This window comes from Mesocricetus auratus, unplaced genomic scaffold (genome assembly GCF_017639785.1).
Source record: "Mesocricetus auratus isolate SY011 unplaced genomic scaffold, BCM_Maur_2.0 Super-Scaffold_100013, whole genome shotgun sequence".
Taxonomy (NCBI): Eukaryota; Metazoa; Chordata; class Mammalia; order Rodentia; family Cricetidae; genus Mesocricetus; species Mesocricetus auratus.
Window position 1 is genome coordinate 70,786,124 of NW_024429196.1, and position 17,960 is coordinate 70,804,083.

At 49.3% G+C, this 17,960-nt stretch overlaps 1 long non-coding RNA gene across 2 annotated transcripts; it reads right to left on the minus strand.

Annotated features, from left to right (window-relative positions):
• Nucleotides 1-7,695: 7,695 nt before the first annotated feature.
• LOC121143658 lies at nucleotides 7,696-16,874 on the minus strand. Of its 2 annotated transcripts, none has more exons than XR_005880949.1 (4): nucleotides 16,788-16,874; nucleotides 16,506-16,616; nucleotides 8,557-8,635; nucleotides 7,696-8,399 (listed from the first exon to the last, which is right to left on the minus strand). It is a non-coding gene; the product is annotated as an uncharacterized LOC121143658 (long non-coding RNA). The 2 variants fall into 2 exon arrangements; XR_005880950.1 differs by lacking the exon at nucleotides 16,506-16,616 and adding an exon at nucleotides 10,762-12,220 and having other exon boundaries at nucleotides 16,788-16,873.
• Nucleotides 16,875-17,960: the final 1,086 nt, after the last annotated feature.

Sequence of the window (17,960 nt, forward strand, 5' to 3'; positions counted from 1 at the left end):
ATGGTTACTTTCTTTATGGCTGTGGTAAAACCTCTGGCAAGAAGCACCCAGAGGGAGGAAGGCTTTATTTGCCTTCCCACAGGCTCTTAAGAGACACAGAGCTCATGGGAATGGGAGTGTCTTTTTGCTTGGGCACCTGGGTTGTTAGGTTCTGGTGACTCTAAATAGGCAGGTCTCCATCCTCTAGTGGTACAGTTTCTCCAGATAAACCCGACCTCCCATGGGCTCCACAACTTCCCAGAACAGTGCAAACTACTGGAAACCAGGTGCTCAACACATGCGACAGTGTTAGGCAGCCATGCTGTAGTGGTTTGAATGAGAAATGTCACTCACAGTCTTGGGCATGTGAGCACTTGGACAGCAGGAGGTGGTGCGGGGATGACTGAAGAAGTTTAGCCGATACAGCTTTGTGAGAGGAACATCACTGTTGGGGAAGAAACCTTTACACTGAAAAGCCTCATCTACTTCCAGTCTGCTCTCTCAGCTTCTTGCTTGAGGGTGGACATGTGAAGCCTGCAGCTTCCCGCTCCTGCCTCCACGGCTGCAGCTAGCTGCCATGTTTCTGCTCCACCATCATGGATTCTTATCCCTCTGGGAAAATATGCTAAATAAACTTTCTTCCTTAGGTTGTCTTTGGTCGTGGTCTTTTATCACAGCAACAGAAAAGTAACTAATACACACGCCCTCTGCAGAGAGGGCTACCGCCCAGTCTTCACCTCAACCATGTCCAGTGTCCAAAACAGATTTTTGCCACACATTGTCTAGGTCACCCTCTGTAGGAAGATAAGGCCTACAAGGCTGAGAGATGAGCCAACCTGGAATCTGTGTCCTGATGGTGTCTAACCAGTGAGGGGTGGTCACACAATGTCAACGGATCAGAACGCATGGGTACTAGGAGGGTATGTAAAGTTCTACCCATTGCTGTTTTTCCTTTCACCTGACTCCCGGTGTCTCTACTATTGACACCGCACCTTCTCACCCCCTCCTCCAAGGAAGCCTTTAGGACCCAGCAACGCCTCCCCTATTCAGAGAAACAAGGACCCTGTCATGTAGACTAAGAGGAGGATCCATCCTGCTATCTCTGTCCCTCGCTGACTCGATTTCTCTCCCTTGCTCCCATCTTACAAAACAAAACATGTAAAGGGGAGATCAACAATCAAAGGAAGGCTTAAAAGTCTAAAATTAAAACTGTACAAAGGGATATGAAAGCACTGGCGGATCAAAAGAGCCTTGCAGTGTGACCAGAGAACAATTCACTGATGAATTCTGCAGCCATAGTAATGAACACCAACGATGCCACACTCCTAAAACAGAAAAGGAAGGCACTTCCAGACTCATACTATAAAATAAGTATTACCCTTATCCTCAAACAAGTGACAATTTAAAAAGCAACAGGTGTAAGCCAAAGTCTTTGATGAACACAGATGAGAAAAATCCTTAGAGTCCTCCATACTTCACATCAAATTCAACAACACATTAAAAAGACCTTCATTCATGGATGGTTCACGCAGGAAAACAAAGGTAATTCCACTTATATTAATTGGCCAGGAGCATAGCATATAAACAGAATCAAGGGAAGAGCCCATAGTCAACCATCAAAAGGGAGGAAATGTTATTTTTCAAGGGAAAGCATGGAAGTGGAGATTGTTGACATGAAACAAGTCAGTTACACAAACAAACAACATGCTTTATCTACTATGTATGTGTCAGGAGTGGAGGAGGTAACTTTCACAAAAGGAGAAGTATTCGTCACACGGAATCAGCGGGGAGGTGAAAACAGGTGAATATGATGAAAGGTAGGATAAGCAGGTAAGAAAATCATGGCAAATCCTTACTGTGTACTGCTAAGGCAAACCAACAAACACTTTGAAATAAAAAAGCAAAACCGATGATGACTACCTTATACGCCATCCTAGTACCTTCATCCAGTGACTGATGGAAGCAGAGGCAGATACCCACAGCTAAACACTGAGCTGAACCCCTGGAACCCAGTGACAGAGATGGAGGAGTGATGAGCAAAGGGGTCAAAACCGTGCTGGTGAAACCCACAAAGACAGCTGACAAGATAAGGGGGAGCTCTTGAACTCCAGACTGATGGCTGAGAGGCCAACAGGGGACTGATCCAGACTCCATGAATGTAGTGCCAGTGAGGAGGCCTCAGAAATCTCTGGGACCTTGGGTAGTAGATCAGTGTTTACCATGGCATACGAATGAACTTTGGGAGCCCATTCCACATGGAGGGATGCTCTTTCAGCCTGGAGACATGGAGAAGGACCTAGGTCCTGCTCTGGATGAAAGGACAGATTCTAGAGATCCTCCCAAGGAGGGCCTCACCCTTCCTGGGGAGTCGTTGGGGGTCTGGGGGGGAGGACTGGTGGAGGGACAAGGGAGGAGGGGTGGGAGAGGGAGCTGGGATTGACATGTGAAGCATGCTTGTTTCTAATTTAAATAAAAACATATGAGAAAAAAAAGCAAAACCAAAAACATGACAAAGAAATGAGTTTTTAAAAAAGAAAATAGGTAACAATGAAGAAGGAGAAAATGCAGGCACAAATTATAACCCAAACCAATATTATAAAGTTAATAAAAAGCCCCAAAGCCAAAGCTAAAACACTGGGAAACAAACTCACAATGTCAAGGTCCAACAGGTTGGAAAAGACAAAGTCTATCAGAAACAGCCCAGTCCAACTGCTCACCAACAGTTTCTCTGCAGTATAAAACAAAATTCAGCTCTGGCAGTGTCTTGTATGTGTGATATCTAACATACCTCACAATGGCTTCTTGTGACATCACATGAAGGCTTAGCAAAACTAATAGTGGAGTTTTGTTTTTTACACTATACTAATGTTTCTCATGGCTATGATCAAAGCTCTGGCAAGAATCACTTTATAGGGGGAGGGTTTACTCGGACTCAGATTTTCAGAGGACACACAGATAACAGTAGTGGAGCAGCTCATGACTTGGACATCAGGAGTGTGATGCAGCTGGCTACAGCATGTGGCAACTTCCCACTCCCCCAAGGACCCAAAACTCTGAGCTAGGCCCACCCCCCCCCAGGGTTCCACAATGTTCTAACAGCTCCACCTACTGAAGACCAAGTATTCAAATACAGACGGACATTCTACATTCAAACCCTATCAAGCATCCTTTCCACCTTAATAATAATAAAAGTGACAGATAATGACAGACTCAGGAAGCTTTGTACTTCCCAAGGTTGTGAACACTGGGATTGACTCGTTAGAGTATGAATGTGTGGGGCGCTTCAATGGTGTTTCACTTCGGGCCTATAGTTCTGTAATAACTTTGACTTTCACAAAAGTTATCAGACCTACATTTAAGGTCAAGTCTTTTCTGTTGAGGCTTAAGAGTGATGGGCTTAAAGGAGGTAGCCTTTCCCTAACACTGCGGTGCTGTAACAAAATCCTGTTTCATAGATACCCTGGGGCATGTGATGAACATCTGTGGGCCCTGAAGGACTACGGTTTCATCACAGCTTCAAAATAAGACCCTCACCAGAAGCCAAGGATTCCAAAGACAGTGTGTTGGTAAGTTCTTCAGGTAGACATGAGGATGAGGCTGCCCCTCTTTGCTCTCCAATGAAATACCTTGTTTTGGGTAATTTATAAACCACAGACAACCATTTCTTACATTCCTGGGGGTGGCAAATCTACACATGGATGAATCCAAGACACTTCAGGCAGTGTTCACCCATCTTAAATCTTGGGATTTCACTGAGGCCTCAGTCCTCTTTGGTGCATGATGAGTCCTCTATGCTATAAATGCCATCATATCATCCTCTGGGCTAAGATTAAAGACTACTGAATGCTGTCTGTGGCTTGGTTGGGAGAAAGTTCAGCCTCTTCACAAGCTGTGGCAACCTCCAGGCTTCCATGCTAGGGTTGACTTCCTCATGGATTCTGTGGGTGGCTTTTCCAGCATGGTGTCTAGAACTCAAGGGACTATAACACCCAGCAGTTCCTTGGGCTACATGGGACTGAGGGTGATAGTCTCTAAGGCAAGGACAGTCTCCTGCCTCTGACATGCTCAACAGCAAGTCAGAGACTAGGGCTGCTGTGAACTTCTGATGTGGCATGCACAGGAAGCTGTGGAAATGTCCACAGGACAAAGAGCAACAGAAGCCCAGAGTGCCATGTGAGAAGAGACACACCCTGCTGCAGGAGGCTATGGGAAGCCTGAGGAGGGGGCAGGGAACAGCATGCCCCCAACAAGTCCCTTTGTGGCTCCAGCATTGACGTAGGCTGTTTCTTCTGGGACTTAGCTGTGCAGTTCACAGGGCTGGGAACCTCCTTGGCTACTTGCCCAGCTCAGTGCCTCCCCAGCCTCACTGTATATCAGCCCCATAGTCACATTTCCCTGGTACCTCCTAGGGGCAGCATCTATACAGCCTTGGCCCTGGCCTTAGGAAGATCCTCAAGCTGTTTGGAAGGAGATGGTTGGGTGTGGCCTCAGTCTCTACACATTTGGGGGAAGAAGTCCCTAGCACAGGTCAGTAGAGGGGCATGTTGTAGGACACTGCCTGTTTGGCCCAGACCAAAGGTCAGCACAGAGGGAGGCAGCAGTCTGGGAGGAAGGCAGAGGAGTTTCAAGGACTTCCAGAAGAGCTGGCTGAATTGGCATGTGTAATGGGTGAAAGCCCTCCAGGTGGGAGCTGTGGGAACAGAGCCATGAACATTGGAAGCTCCCCCAGGCCTGATCAGAAACAAAGAAACTTCCTTCTCACACTCATGCGTGGACTTAACAAGTTCTTCATGATCATTCACCGCCAAGCAGCTTGACCAGACGCAAGGAGGTGCCTGTTAGCTCTGAGAATAAGTCCCTGAGAAGATCAACTTGCAAGGAGGGTTGGTTTGAGCTCACAGTTTTTGTAGTCTTAGTCCATAGTCACTCGTGCAGTTGCTCTGAGCCCAGGACAACATTCATTAAGGTGGAGCACATGGTGGGGAGCACTGACCTTCTAGGCATCCGGCACAGCAAGCTAAGCTAAGGTCCGAGTATCAGCAGCCCACCAAACCACCCTTAACACTTGATAGGATGAGGATGTATGGGCCCTGACCCCAATGAGAACCCACCTTAACTCCTCTCTCGACCGCATTAAATGCCTGGCCAGATGGGGCCTGGGCGTCCAGTATCCTGCCTCCCAGCATCTTTACCAGGGTTGTCTACTTAACAGATGGGATCTGTGTCCCACTCAGCCTCTGAGAGCTGCCGACTCATCCCAGCCTGGTGGCATCCTGACCGCACAAACCTGGCTCTGGCTGCCATTTGTTGTCACAGTGCCCAGCTGGTCCCAGGTGGATCATTAGGCTCCTGGACATTCTTTCCTCGGGCCCCTTCTCCAAGCTGCAGTTACCTTTTCCTCAGCTTATTGGTCCGTCCACTGCCACTCCTTAACGGAGTATAGAAAACCCAGCCAATAATAGCTTGGTGCTACAGTGGCCAATATGCCTGTGGGTTTCCTCTGCCCCTCAAAGCCTAGCCTCCTCTTGAGGTCATCCATCAGATCCCACAAATGAAGAAATGGGTCATCACAGGGAGACCCCAACTTTGGGTCATTACAAAGCAGAGAAATGTGGGGCACAGTAAGGTAATACTGGGGAGTTTGGAGCTCCACCTGGGAAGAAGGTGAGGTATGGCTGTCCTGTCGGGCAGCTCCTGCCATGCAGAGTGTCAGGCACTTGAGGAAGCAGGGCTTTACACCAGGCCTCTATGTGCAGAGGACAAAGGCCTCCTCCTGGGGTTAGAGCAGCCACACTCCTGGGGTTTGGTGAAGAAATGAGCCCGAGGGAGGAGTGGCCAGAGAGATTTGGTGGCCCAGGCCAACAGAATGGACCAGCGGTCGGGAGACTCCTGGGTGTAGGAGACAAAATCAGACATTTCAACTGATGCCCAGCTGAAAGCTGGGCCTTAAGTCAGAACTAAGACCCCTGCTTCTGGTTTAACACCCAGCCTCCTTCCTGCCTACCCCAAAGTTATCAGGAGACTGATTCCCTGCCACCCACCCAGCTTCATCCCTTCTGTGAACCTAGCCCTGTTGTCTGAAGCCCAGACCACATCTGTCCCAAAGTCCACACATCCAATGACTGGAGTCTGATATCGCCTATTTAGTTGGCCCAGGACTTTAGCCCAACAGAATAAAAATGCCCTGAGCTGCCCTTCCTGCCGATGTGACAGGCACAGAGTCCTTGTATAGCCAAGAGAACCCAGTACCTCAGCTCTAGTGAGCCCTCAACAAAAGGGAGAAGTACCAGAAGCCCAGGTCCACAGGAAGTAGGCAGCATCTGTGGGGTTCAGTGCAAATCCTTTCCAATTCTGGGGCTGCAGAGCTTACCAAGAGCTTACCGAGCTTGGCAGTAGAGAGAGACTGGAGCTCACCAGCAGCTCGACCCCCTGCCTTCCATGCTGCAAGGACTTCCATCACAACACGATCTTGTGACAGACAGCTCGAGAAGGTGCCATGTGAGGCTGGGGGTGAAGAGCACCTGTAGAGTACTTGTCTAGCATTCAGGAGACACAGCCAACACTACATACACCAGGATGTCATAACAAATACCTGTAACCTGGCAGTTGAGAGGTGGAGTGAAGGGTCAGAAGTTCAAGGGCATCCTCAACTGTGCAGTGAGTTTGAGGGAACCCTGAGATTCACAAGAGCTGACCCTTAAACAAACACACACACACAAACACACACGCACACACACACACACACACACGCACACACGCACGCACCCACGCATGCACACACGCACATACACACGCACACGTACACGTACACGTGGTGGGAGCGGGAGGGAGGGAGGGAAGAGGGAGAGAGAGAATCTTCCTAATGTCCACTCTTACAGGGTCCCTCTCAGCAGGGTCTTCATCTGCTGCAGCTCTACTCCTGGTTTCTTCTACACCCACCACTAGTATTGAACCATGAAGCTCCAGTCTCTGGAATGAGGTAGGGCAGTGCTTCTCTACCTCTGGGTGCCAAGTCAGGTCATGGTATCTTACAGCAAAATGGTTAAAGACCCTGAGATACTAGTGTGGTACAAAATATTCTCCAAAGGGCATGGGAGCTCAGGGGACACAGTATGGATTATGAGTCCCTTTACTGGTCCTATACTTACTGTGGCAGCCTCAGGCTACCTGGGCCCTGGAAGTCTAGGTGTCATATAACTTATTTGAGGGGCTAGGTCAAGTCCCTGTTCCCCTGGGTGTTCTGAGGGATCAACCTGTAATTAGTCCATTAATCAGCCAAACTCACTCCAGCCTTGCCTACTGTCTGTGAGTTGATACCAAGTACTCAGTGTTCATACTCTGATTGAGTTTCTTTGTGAAGGTTCACTGAGATCTACTAGGATGGAGGAGATAGCTACCCAGAGATGGTTTAGTGCAACCCAAATCCAACCCTAGGGACATCTTGGGAGAGCATGAACACCTCTGCCCTTCTCCCTCTCAGTCATGCCATGTGCCTGCTGCCTGAGCCTCAAATGTGGGAGGGGCAGGGCTTACTCTGACACGTCCTGAGAGCGAGCACCAGCCACCATTTTGAAAGAGAGCTATTGTGAGTGTGGAGAAAATGAGGTAGTCACAGCTCATGGAGGGGAAGTGTCAGACTTGTGCATGTTCATATGCCATTGCTCTGGGGAGTTTCTCTTAAGACAGCCAGGTGACAAGACTCTCTCTGGAGCAATCTTTGGGGTTGTCACTCCATTTTTATTTTCTGCAGGCATTTGTACCCTTGTCCCATCATTAACCCTAGGTCCCAGACCACTCTGGCCAATTTGTGAATCAGTTCAGCTACATGGCCAGGTAGTCTAAATGATTGCAACCACAGTCTTCGCATGGTTCTGAACAGGGTCTCCAGTGGTCTCCTCAACTCCATGTGGTCTCCAACACTAGGACTTATGCAACGGGAGCAATCTGCCAGGCTGTGCCAACCCCTTGACAGGGGAGTTGGTGTCTTGAAAGTGAACCACTGCTGTTCAGCAAACCCACCCAGTTATATTCCTAAAGTTGAGGAAAACGAAAAGATCACACAGAGAGGAAGGTACACTTCTGAGAACATGTCTCTGATCTTTCTGCCTTTGCTCCATGTGATGCTGTCAGGCACACAAGCCCACAAACAGCTCCCAGAGGGAAGCAGCCACACCTCTCCGCTTCCCTTCTACGTTCTCCTGACATCTCCTGGGCCCTTATCTCCCAGGTCATTCCAGCTCTCCCAGCCTCAGCTTCAGCATCTCTGGATCTGGTCCAAGATCCCGGATGCACTCCATCAGTTATATCTCTGACCATCTTGTCAGTCAGATCTTCTGTGTAGTTCTGGGTGAAGTCAGGATGGGTCTGGACAAAGGATAGTTTGAAGGCTCTTTCTGGGCCACCTCGACTGAACAGGATTCCTGTAGATACCAAGGGATTTCAGAACTGTGGCTTTGTCCTTATATCAGCAGCCTCTTTGGGACTGGACCAGCCCACCCCAGGACCTTGCTTCACATGCCTGCCCTTAGCAGTCTTCCGGGGCTGCATGCTGGGGGCGGGGCATAACCTCAATCTCACCTCACACTGAGCTTCCCTTGTTCCTAAGTTCATGGAGTTTGAGAATGAGGAGGGGCTTCAGAGTCTTCTGCAGGAGAGCCTGAGGAAAAGAGAAGAAAGGAAAGCACTCAGCCAGAGCAAGAAGAGGGGTGATTGTACCCAGATCCAGGATCCCACGCTATGCTGATGAGCTGTGCTCCCAAGAAGACTGTGTTAGACACATGAACAAGGGAGCTGCAGCTGGAGCCCTGGGGTGGCCTGGTTCTGGGATGGTATCCCAGGTCTCCTTAACTAAACCTGCTTCCTTAGCTGTTTAACTCTGTGTGTGCGCGTGGGAGTGTGCGTGTGACCACATGTGTGTGCATAATAGCTGTCACCATGACTTGTCAGAAACATAATATGAACCAGGAAGTACTGGGCTTTGCTTGCTGACTCCTTGGAGGTTTCCTGCCCTCAGCACTTATGTCCTTTTTCTTCTGTTCACAGGTGGAGGCCATCACAAGCCCCCAACTTGTGGCTGAAATCCTCTCCCCTAAGTCAGAGACGGACATGGATCTAACGGAGATGCTGAAACACGAGGAAGGAGTCAGTGTTGACCAGGCAGACAAGCAGGTACAGCAAGGAAAGAGGCGGAAGATAAATAAGAGATGGTGGGACACCAGGTAGAATAGGGAAGGGGTGAGGAGTAAATAAGAGACACCAGGGCACCTGGGCAGGTGTCAGTGGTGGGCAGGAGACGGTCAGAAGCCATACTGACGGCCCCAGGGTGAAGGTCCAAGTGAATTAGGGGACGGAAGGAGAGCTCCTGCTGGCAAGGCCCTTGTGAGCCTGAGTCACCCTCCCCAACAGGGAGTCAAGGAATTCTTCCTAAGGCTGGACCTTCTAGGGAATGTGGGTGTGGAGAAGACGAGGGTCTGTGTTGAGCTGGAAGAAGTTCAACAAGGCAGCACAGACTCCATCAGTCACTCAAACCCTGCTAATTGGCTACCCCCTTCCATACCTGCACCCAAACGTTCTGGTCCTCCCCGCCTGGGGGTGAGTCCCATGCGCCAATTTCTTTCTGCAGCTGCTAGAAAAGTGTCACCTAGCTTGGGAAAGGAGCAGGACGTGGCAGCAGCTCCCAATCCTGGATCATGTCAAGCAGCCTCCTGCTTCTGGGATGCTTGTCCCAAGGTGCAGACAGGATTACAGTTCCCACAGAAGAGTATGTGCACAGTCCTGCCTGTCCCTCACACTCACAGACGGATTCCTCAGATCCTCAGTGTCATGAGGCCACCAAAGTAGAGTTGCTTGGCCCTAAGCCTTCTGCTATCCTCCCGGGAGTCAAGAGTCACCCTTACTAAGAACCACTCAGGTCCCTACTGCTCTGCTGAGCAGAGGAAACCACTCCCAAAACTCAGGGCCCAGATATTCAGTGGGTCTCATGGAACGCTCTCGTACTGAGGAGTTACATGAGCCATGGGCAGGTACACTCAGCAGGAGGAGGGGCCCCACAGCCCGTCCTGGTGCCCTGGAGACTGTCCTTCCACTTGAATCACCACACAGATTTCCCTGACCCTGAAGGTACTTCCCAGCCCTCATATCCCCAGAGAATGGACACCAGTCCTGATTGCCCTCCAGCTGCCAAATTACAGAAGCACACTCTCCTTGGAGGCTGTGCTCCCAAGGCTAAAGGGTCTAGCTGAGGGTCTGCCTGGTCCTGGGGGACCTGAGGGACCACCCTCAGCCATGGAGGCAGCTTATCCCTCACATCATCCCAAGAGGACACGTGAGTCACTAGGAACCCATAAGAGGAAGAAGCACCGAGTCATCCTTGTGATGTCCCCTCAAAATGTCTCTGTCCTTGTTCCCAAAAGCCAAAGACTTCGCTCACCAGCTGGTCTAAGGGTGGAGCTGGAAGGGAGGGCCACGGGGAGAAAAGTGTACCACCTTAGGAGTTGGTGAGTTACAGTGAGTGAAGATAGTTTTGTTGAAAACACCTCAGGGCTGCTGCTTTGGGTCTGACACCTGCACGGCCACCATGGGGCAAGGAGAGTTGGAGAAACAGACCCAGAGATGCTGGGTCTCCAGTGCCAAGGTGCAGGTCCCCGTCTTCCCTGGGTCTGGCCTCTGCTCCTGGGAGAATCAGAGTGGGAGCTCCAGGAGTCCCTGTGGTCACTGCTCACAAAGCCTCTCTGGGCTAGTGGGTCTTCCTAGAGTATGCCACCACCAGCTGTCCTTACAGACCTCCAGACAGAGCTGTTTCTAGTCTTCAGCTCTCTGAACGATGTATCCAGTCTCTAGAATTAGCTTGTAGACTGCAGGTTTCTTAGGGAGCCTTCTCTGCTTCCTTCATAACACAGGTGCAAAGACTGACCAAGTGCTCAGCTAGCCGGGCCCTTTGGAGTGTGTGGTTCGAAGGCAAGATCTGACTTCCAGGGGAAAAGCCACAGCCAGCTAGGAAACGTGCAGCTCAAGGCATCAACCCTGCGCGACCTTGTGATCATGTGAACACCGTGCCGTATGATGGTGACAGGAGGGCCCTGCTCCTGTGGAAGCCCTGCTGCAATCTATTCCCTTTGCTGGGATTGAAACTAAGAGCCCCTCCCTACAGGCTAGGCAAACATTCTACCACCGAGCTGCTTCTCCAGCCCTATTTATACATTTTGGTTTACGTAGGGTTATGCTGTGTTGCACAGGCTGACTCTGGATTCACCGTGGCCCAAGAAGAGTTCTACTGACAGACAGTCCTCCAGCCTCAGCCTTCAACCCCCGGTTCCTCCTACACAGGACTGCACTACACCATCAAGTGCAGCTAGTAAAGCATCCCATTTGTCATAATTCACAGTTAAGGAGGTTCTTCTGGTGTGTGCACTGGGAGGATTGGTGAGAGGCCCTTGTTTGTGGACTCTTGACCAGGCGGCTCTATTATGACCAAATAACCGAGACACCAGCTGGTGGCTGGGTCTGCTCATAAATTGAGCATTGACCTGATGTAGGAATCATGGACGCTCAGGGCACAGGGTAACTTCAGTGAGGACTGGCTATCAAGACTCTTCCTGGGGTCTTCTTAGGCCCCTTCAGCCTGCATTGAATCTGGGCCAAGACTTTGGGCCATTTCCCGAATCCTCAGCTGAGACACCACTGCAGATGCTTTTTGTGCAAACCTCTGGCCTTTGACCTCATTTGATCAACTGTAGTGGTTAAGACAGCGCTTGGGCCTCCTTTAATACCATAGTCCATCATGCCCGTTGTCTTAATCCACTCTAAAGTCATATCCCTGGTCATGTTCTGAGTGTGCTTGTAAAAGCCTGTGAGGGCTGCAGGGAGAAGCTTTGTCACTAAACAGTGGTGCAGCCCTCCTCACACCGAGGACAGGATTAGATTCCTGATAAACAGAAGCAGAGGGACGAGTCGTGAAGGACTGATTGCTGTCTCCTTGCCGTCCACTGGAATGACTGTGAATGCAGGTTCTTGTCCATAGTGTGCCGAGGGAGAACCCCCTGAGCAAGAAGGGCACAAGCTGCAGTGTGGGACACGGTGGTGTGGTTACAGCCAGACAGAATACGCCAGAGTTCACTCCATCTTTCGTGTTACTGTTTGGGCTATAACCACTGATGCCAGTTTTCTTGGATCCCTGAGTGATGCCTGGTAATCCACAAACGTCCCCTGGTCCATCTCTGTGAGCTCCTCCTAAAAGCAGGTCCTGGAAGTTGGGATCATGGATTCAGGACATTAGTTACAAGTGAAAAGAGATCCATTACCTGTAGCATTGACCACACCTGTTTGGGTGTGTTCACAGGTACATAGAATGTACGGGGGATAAAAGAGCTAGGGGGTTCCAGTTGCGGCCCAGAGAGCAGCGTGCGGACCTTTGGTTCTCGCCTTTCTTGGCTTCTCAGGTCAGTGATTTCTCCCTCAATAAAATATCATAGGACATCCCTATTTTGTGTAGCTTAATATTTCCACATTAATTTCTTTTCTGCTTTTAAGCATAACTTGGGCCTCTGAGGTCTTTCTCCTGGCCATGATGAGCATCTTATTGGCCTTGGCCCCGGTGCTCTCTGGGTTAAGCACAGGCACCAGAGCACACTCAATTACTGCAGCAATGGAGCTATCTGGACAACTCTAGAAGGCCATCGAGGACTCGGTGGAGTCCCTGCTCTCTCTCTCTCTCGTGCCAGATTACCACAGTGGCTCAGGTGGCATTGCAAAATCACAGAGCACCAGACATCCTCACACCAGACAAAGGAGGCACCTGCGTGTTCCTGAGGGAAGAGTACCATCCAAAGTTGTAGGCATTAGGTCTTGCTAGACAACCCTCAGGCTACCATCCCATACACAGTGTAAGGTATCAGACATTACTGGACAACTCTCCAGCCCCACAACTCCCCTACATATACTGCTAGGTATGAGACTGGCCAATCCTCTGTGACTGCTGTATCTACACTACATGGTATGAGACCATGCCAGATACTCCAGCCTTTCTCTACTCCAAATACAATACGGTACGATACGATACGATACGATACGATACGATACGATACGATACGATACGATACAATACAATACAATACAATACAGGCCTGCTATCTCCCCTACCTCTGACTCACACACACCCTGGATGTCAGGCATTGCTGGACATCTCCCCTGTCCCATGGACAGCACTGATGAACACCTGCCATCCCAGACACCAGCATTCCGCATGAGTTTCTGGACACTCCACACCACCATAGATACACTGCTTCATTTCTCAAACTCTGGACTCTGTCCCTGTCCTCCCCTCCCCCACCACTTCCTACTGACATGCGCTGCTAGCTATCGAGTTCTTCTGGACACAGTGGCCTCTGCAAATATAGTGGTGCATATGAGGTCCTACTAGATACCTACCACCCCGCCCCTGGGCCACCATCCTACATAGGCTGCTAGTTAGCAGGTCATGCTCAATATGGCCCTCACTTCCACGGCAAGTGCACACACAGTGCTATGTATCAGACCCAGCTGGGTACCAACACTCCTCCATCGCACACTGTGTGATAGGTATTAGACTCTGGGTATCAACACCACCCCACCCAAACCCCTACTTGGGGCCGACTACACGGCTATTTTTCAGGCTCTACTGGAACCCCAGGCACAGCCACATATCAACTTCTAGGAATCAGGCCTTGCTCAACATCCCTCCTTTCTGCTGCACCACACACACTACTAGGCCAGGCCAGGCCACTGTCCAGCATGGATAAAAAGCAGAAGTGCATTTTGGGTGGCAACAGGGCTGGAGTATGTTTCCAGAAGAGCCTGACGGGTAACACTTTGTGTGGGATGGTGGAAGGAGCCCAGCAGAACCTGACATCGAGCACTGTGGGTATGACATCAGTAGGGATGGGTGTCAGGACCAAAAATGAAGTAATTTCTGTGGTTTGTAACGGTGGCAAAAGGGCTTCCAGCATGGGCGTCAGCAGTGTATATGGGGTAGGGAGGTATCTTGCAGGGCCCAATGCCTAGTATTGCATTTAGAGCAGAGGCTAAGGAGTATACAGCATAGCCAATACCAGAATTAGGTATGAACTGAGGGAGTTGCTTATTGGGACCAGATACCTAGTGGTGTATGGGTGATGTGGTATGATGGGGATAGGGTTGTCCAGTAGGACCTGTTGCCCCACACTACATGTGGGGTAGTTTGGGGAGGCATGGCCAGCAGCAAGAACATGATTATACCCCTGCAGAGCTATCCAGCTACCTCTGTGGTCTCTAGCCTCTTTCAGAAAAGACCACCTGGTTAGTGGTGCCACCTGCCATTGCCCAGGCCCTGACTTCGGTAGAGTGCAGCTGGTCCAAGGGCCTAGCTCAGTAGTCATCCAGTGACCTGGACTCACTCTGGCCCCATGAGCAAACTGCTGGGCATCTCAGGACCAGGCTGTGTGAGGTTCACCCCATACTCATGATCATGAACCCAGTGCAGACGAAGTGACTGACCAGTGACAGATCTGCCAGTGACCACATCAGAGGAGTGGCAGGGGGCAACTGACTTCAAGGGACTGGCCCACCAGGAAGCAAAGTTCTGATGGGAGAGTCTCGGACAGGCAAGGCCCCAAGGGCTTCGGCCCCAGCGTGTCTCTTGTTACTGCTGTGCCTTTACATGTTTGCTGCTGCCATTTTCCTCCTGTATCTGGCATGGTGTGAATGGGCGTGGGAAGATCCCCACTGCCATTAATGTAGTCTTGAAAATATCCAATTCTAATGGGCATTTTTATCTATGTACTATTATAAAGATTATTTTCTCCTAAGCTGTTTAACTGAAGCAATGATTTTTATGTAAGAATAGTGGTAGTTTAAATAGGATTTTGATGGTTGAGGGTTTTTAATAAATACAGTAAGAGATTAGGATACAGGTTAGTTTAGGGAGAGATTAACATAGGTAAAGGTAGGATAAAATGTTGTCCCTGCCTCTGATAAAGCAGAGGTTGCAGAGGACAAAAAATGAACAAGGGAGTGTCACACAGCCAGGCCACATGAGTTTCTACTGAGGAGCTGTATAGACTGTGGCTTAGGTTAATGATAAAGAAAAACAATTGGGATCTAGTAGCCCAGCTTGCTTAAACTCTTTCAATCTTAATGTTGGGAGATGCGTTCACATGTTTTGGAGTGTGTCATAGCTGAAGCAAAGCTTTGAAAAAGATGTAAGGTTATATTAAGATGATTTTGTTAATAGCTTTGAGGTAAAAATATCCAACGAACAATCTAAAGTTTAGAAAGGCATGGTTGAGCGAGGAACTCATTAAGGTCAGGGAACAGGAACAAAGCAGCCCAATTATCATTAGCTGGTGTGTTTTATTGCTAGGATGGGTTGGTGACCAAAGGTGATGATTAAGTCCTTGTATCCATTTCTGCACTCAGCTTCCTAGTATAAAAATATGGTAAATAAATGTGTATGCACCCTGAAGATTTAAAGTAGAGATGACTGATTCTTTTTCATATATGAGTCTAGATTTGTGATTCTTCTAAGATTCCTTAAAAGATTACTGTTTGAGATAAACAATAATATAATTGGTCCTTTCTTTGTAACTGCAAAGTGCAGCCTACCAGTAAAAGAACAGGCTGAGAAAAACACCTGGCTTGCTTAAATTCTGTTAATCTATAACAAGTTGCTTGGGTATGCACATATGTGGTTTCTTGGGACAACTTGTTTTTCACCTGTAATATTTAAAACATTTAATCGGTTTTTACTTGTATTCATTGTAGCCATTCACTTGAAAAATACAATGTAATTACATTGTAATTTTTTATTGCTTGAAAGATTTTGCTAGGGTATACAAGCTGTAAAGAATAAAAATAAGGTTAGTTAGAAGGAAAACATCAAGTATGAGAGAAGGGAAACACCAGGAAAGATGAAGAAGGAAAAGTTAGAAGAAAAACATCAAGATAGACAGAAACATCAGGAGAATAGAGTACAGGCAACAATAAGAATAATAAAATGAACTAAGCTTTGGCCCTCAGAAAAGTTATCTTGTGTCTGCTTGTCCAGTAGTTCACCTGCTCTGCATCTCCTCTTCAGTTTCTCTGACCTGCTGAAGGCTTGCCATTCATCAGCACCCTAGGTGAGATCCTGACCTGTTGGAGGTGTGTGTGTGTGTGTGTGTGTGTGTGTGTGTGTGTGTGTGTGTGATGTTTCTGTGTTTCTGTTTCACTGGCCCCAAAGAGTTAAGTTTAGCCCCCCTCACTGGCTCCTGAGAGTTGTTTAACTCCCTCAGATAGAAAGGTCCCCCGACTCCACAGGCTCCCTGTCAAGCCCTGTGCTGCTGGAGGCTGGTCCTCACGCAGTGACACAACTTGGCTGTCAAGTTATACGGGTGTGAGAAGATGCTGTCCACCTTTTACACACGCTCCTTCTCCATGATGGTCTGGGCACATGTCTCAGAGTTCCTATCACTGTGAAGAGACACCATGACCACAGCAGCTCTTATAAAGGAAAACATTTCATTGGGGTGTCTTACTTTTCAGAGGTTCAGTCCATTATCATCATGGCAGGACAAGGCAATGTGCAGGCCGACATGCTGCTAGTCACGCTCTACCACCAAGATTGCCCAGGAGAACATGCAGACAACCTGTATGGACACACAAACTGACAGTGCTGGCTAAAAGCCCCAGCCTGATGATGATCGATGTTTCTGTCTAGGCCTGACCCTAAATATGGGTACTGGGTTCAAATTCACTCCAAAGCTACTAGCAACAGCATCTGAAGTTGCTATGCCCTAGGCCTAGCAAGGCCCACTCACCCTCCGAAGTGGAACACCATCTCAGCAACTCAGCCAAAGTGACACACATTCTTCTCCAGCTTGCTGGCACTGTCCTGTCAGACAGAAGACAGGGTTGACTCTGATTAAAGTCCATGTCTCCTTCCCCTTATGACTCACTGCCATGAGACTGGGTCCTCTAACCTGGAAGGGAGGCAGGGCCACGGGGAAGGTAGCAATACCAACACCTGCCAGGGGAGATGAAGAGTGAGGACATACAGCACTCTTTGGGGACACTGTCAACTGTCAAGCTCAGGTTTTCCCAGGCTTTGCTTGGCACTGGGCCACAGGATCCTGAAAAGATGCATCCTAACACAGGAATCCCACTGCCTCCTACCCACACATCATCCTACCTCCCTATGCTTACTCCATCAAAGCCATCCACCAACCTGGTCACACTGGAATCCAAATCCTGCAGCACCAATAGATGAAGCATCTACTGTATGGCAGTTTCAGACCAGCACCCCGCAAAGGTGACTCTACCTTGGCATGACTATGAGTAAAACAGTTGTCCAGCCAATTTACGAGGACGAACTGAGACCCTGAAGGAACAAGAGCCTTGCCAAAGTCTGTGCAAAGAACTCACAACCTGTGTCCGGAGGTCTCTGAAACTGTCCTTGAAGAGCTGCTGTATACCCTGATAAGTGTCAGCAGCGTGTCCCAAAAGACTGCTTAGGGTGCGGACTCAATCAGGCTTACGTTGGGACAATTGGGGTAGGCTAGGTAGTAACAGTTCTGATGAGAAGACTGCTCCTCCAATGTTCTAAGTCATCTCCTCTCACACGTGAGAGAAAGACACATGAGCAGGGCAGGGGAGGTGTCCCATCACCTAGCCTCATTGCTACAATGCTACAGGCACTTCTTACCCCAGGTAGCTTCAGGCAGGCCTTCAGCTCAGTCCCACTCAAAGCAGGACACTGTAGAATGCTATCCTGGCCCAGGTTCCTCTTGGCTGGGGTTTTCTCGAGAGAAGCCTGTGGTAGTTTGTGGTGTATCTCCTCAGGGCATGTGGACACTCTGTCACCTAGATGTCCTGCTGGCCTCCTACTGCAACTGTCGCAGTCCACCCCAGGCAGTTCCCCATCCAGCAGTTCAGCATCCATAGAGGGCCATCACTTAAAAGCACAAAGGCACATGAAAAGCACTGTCTTGTGG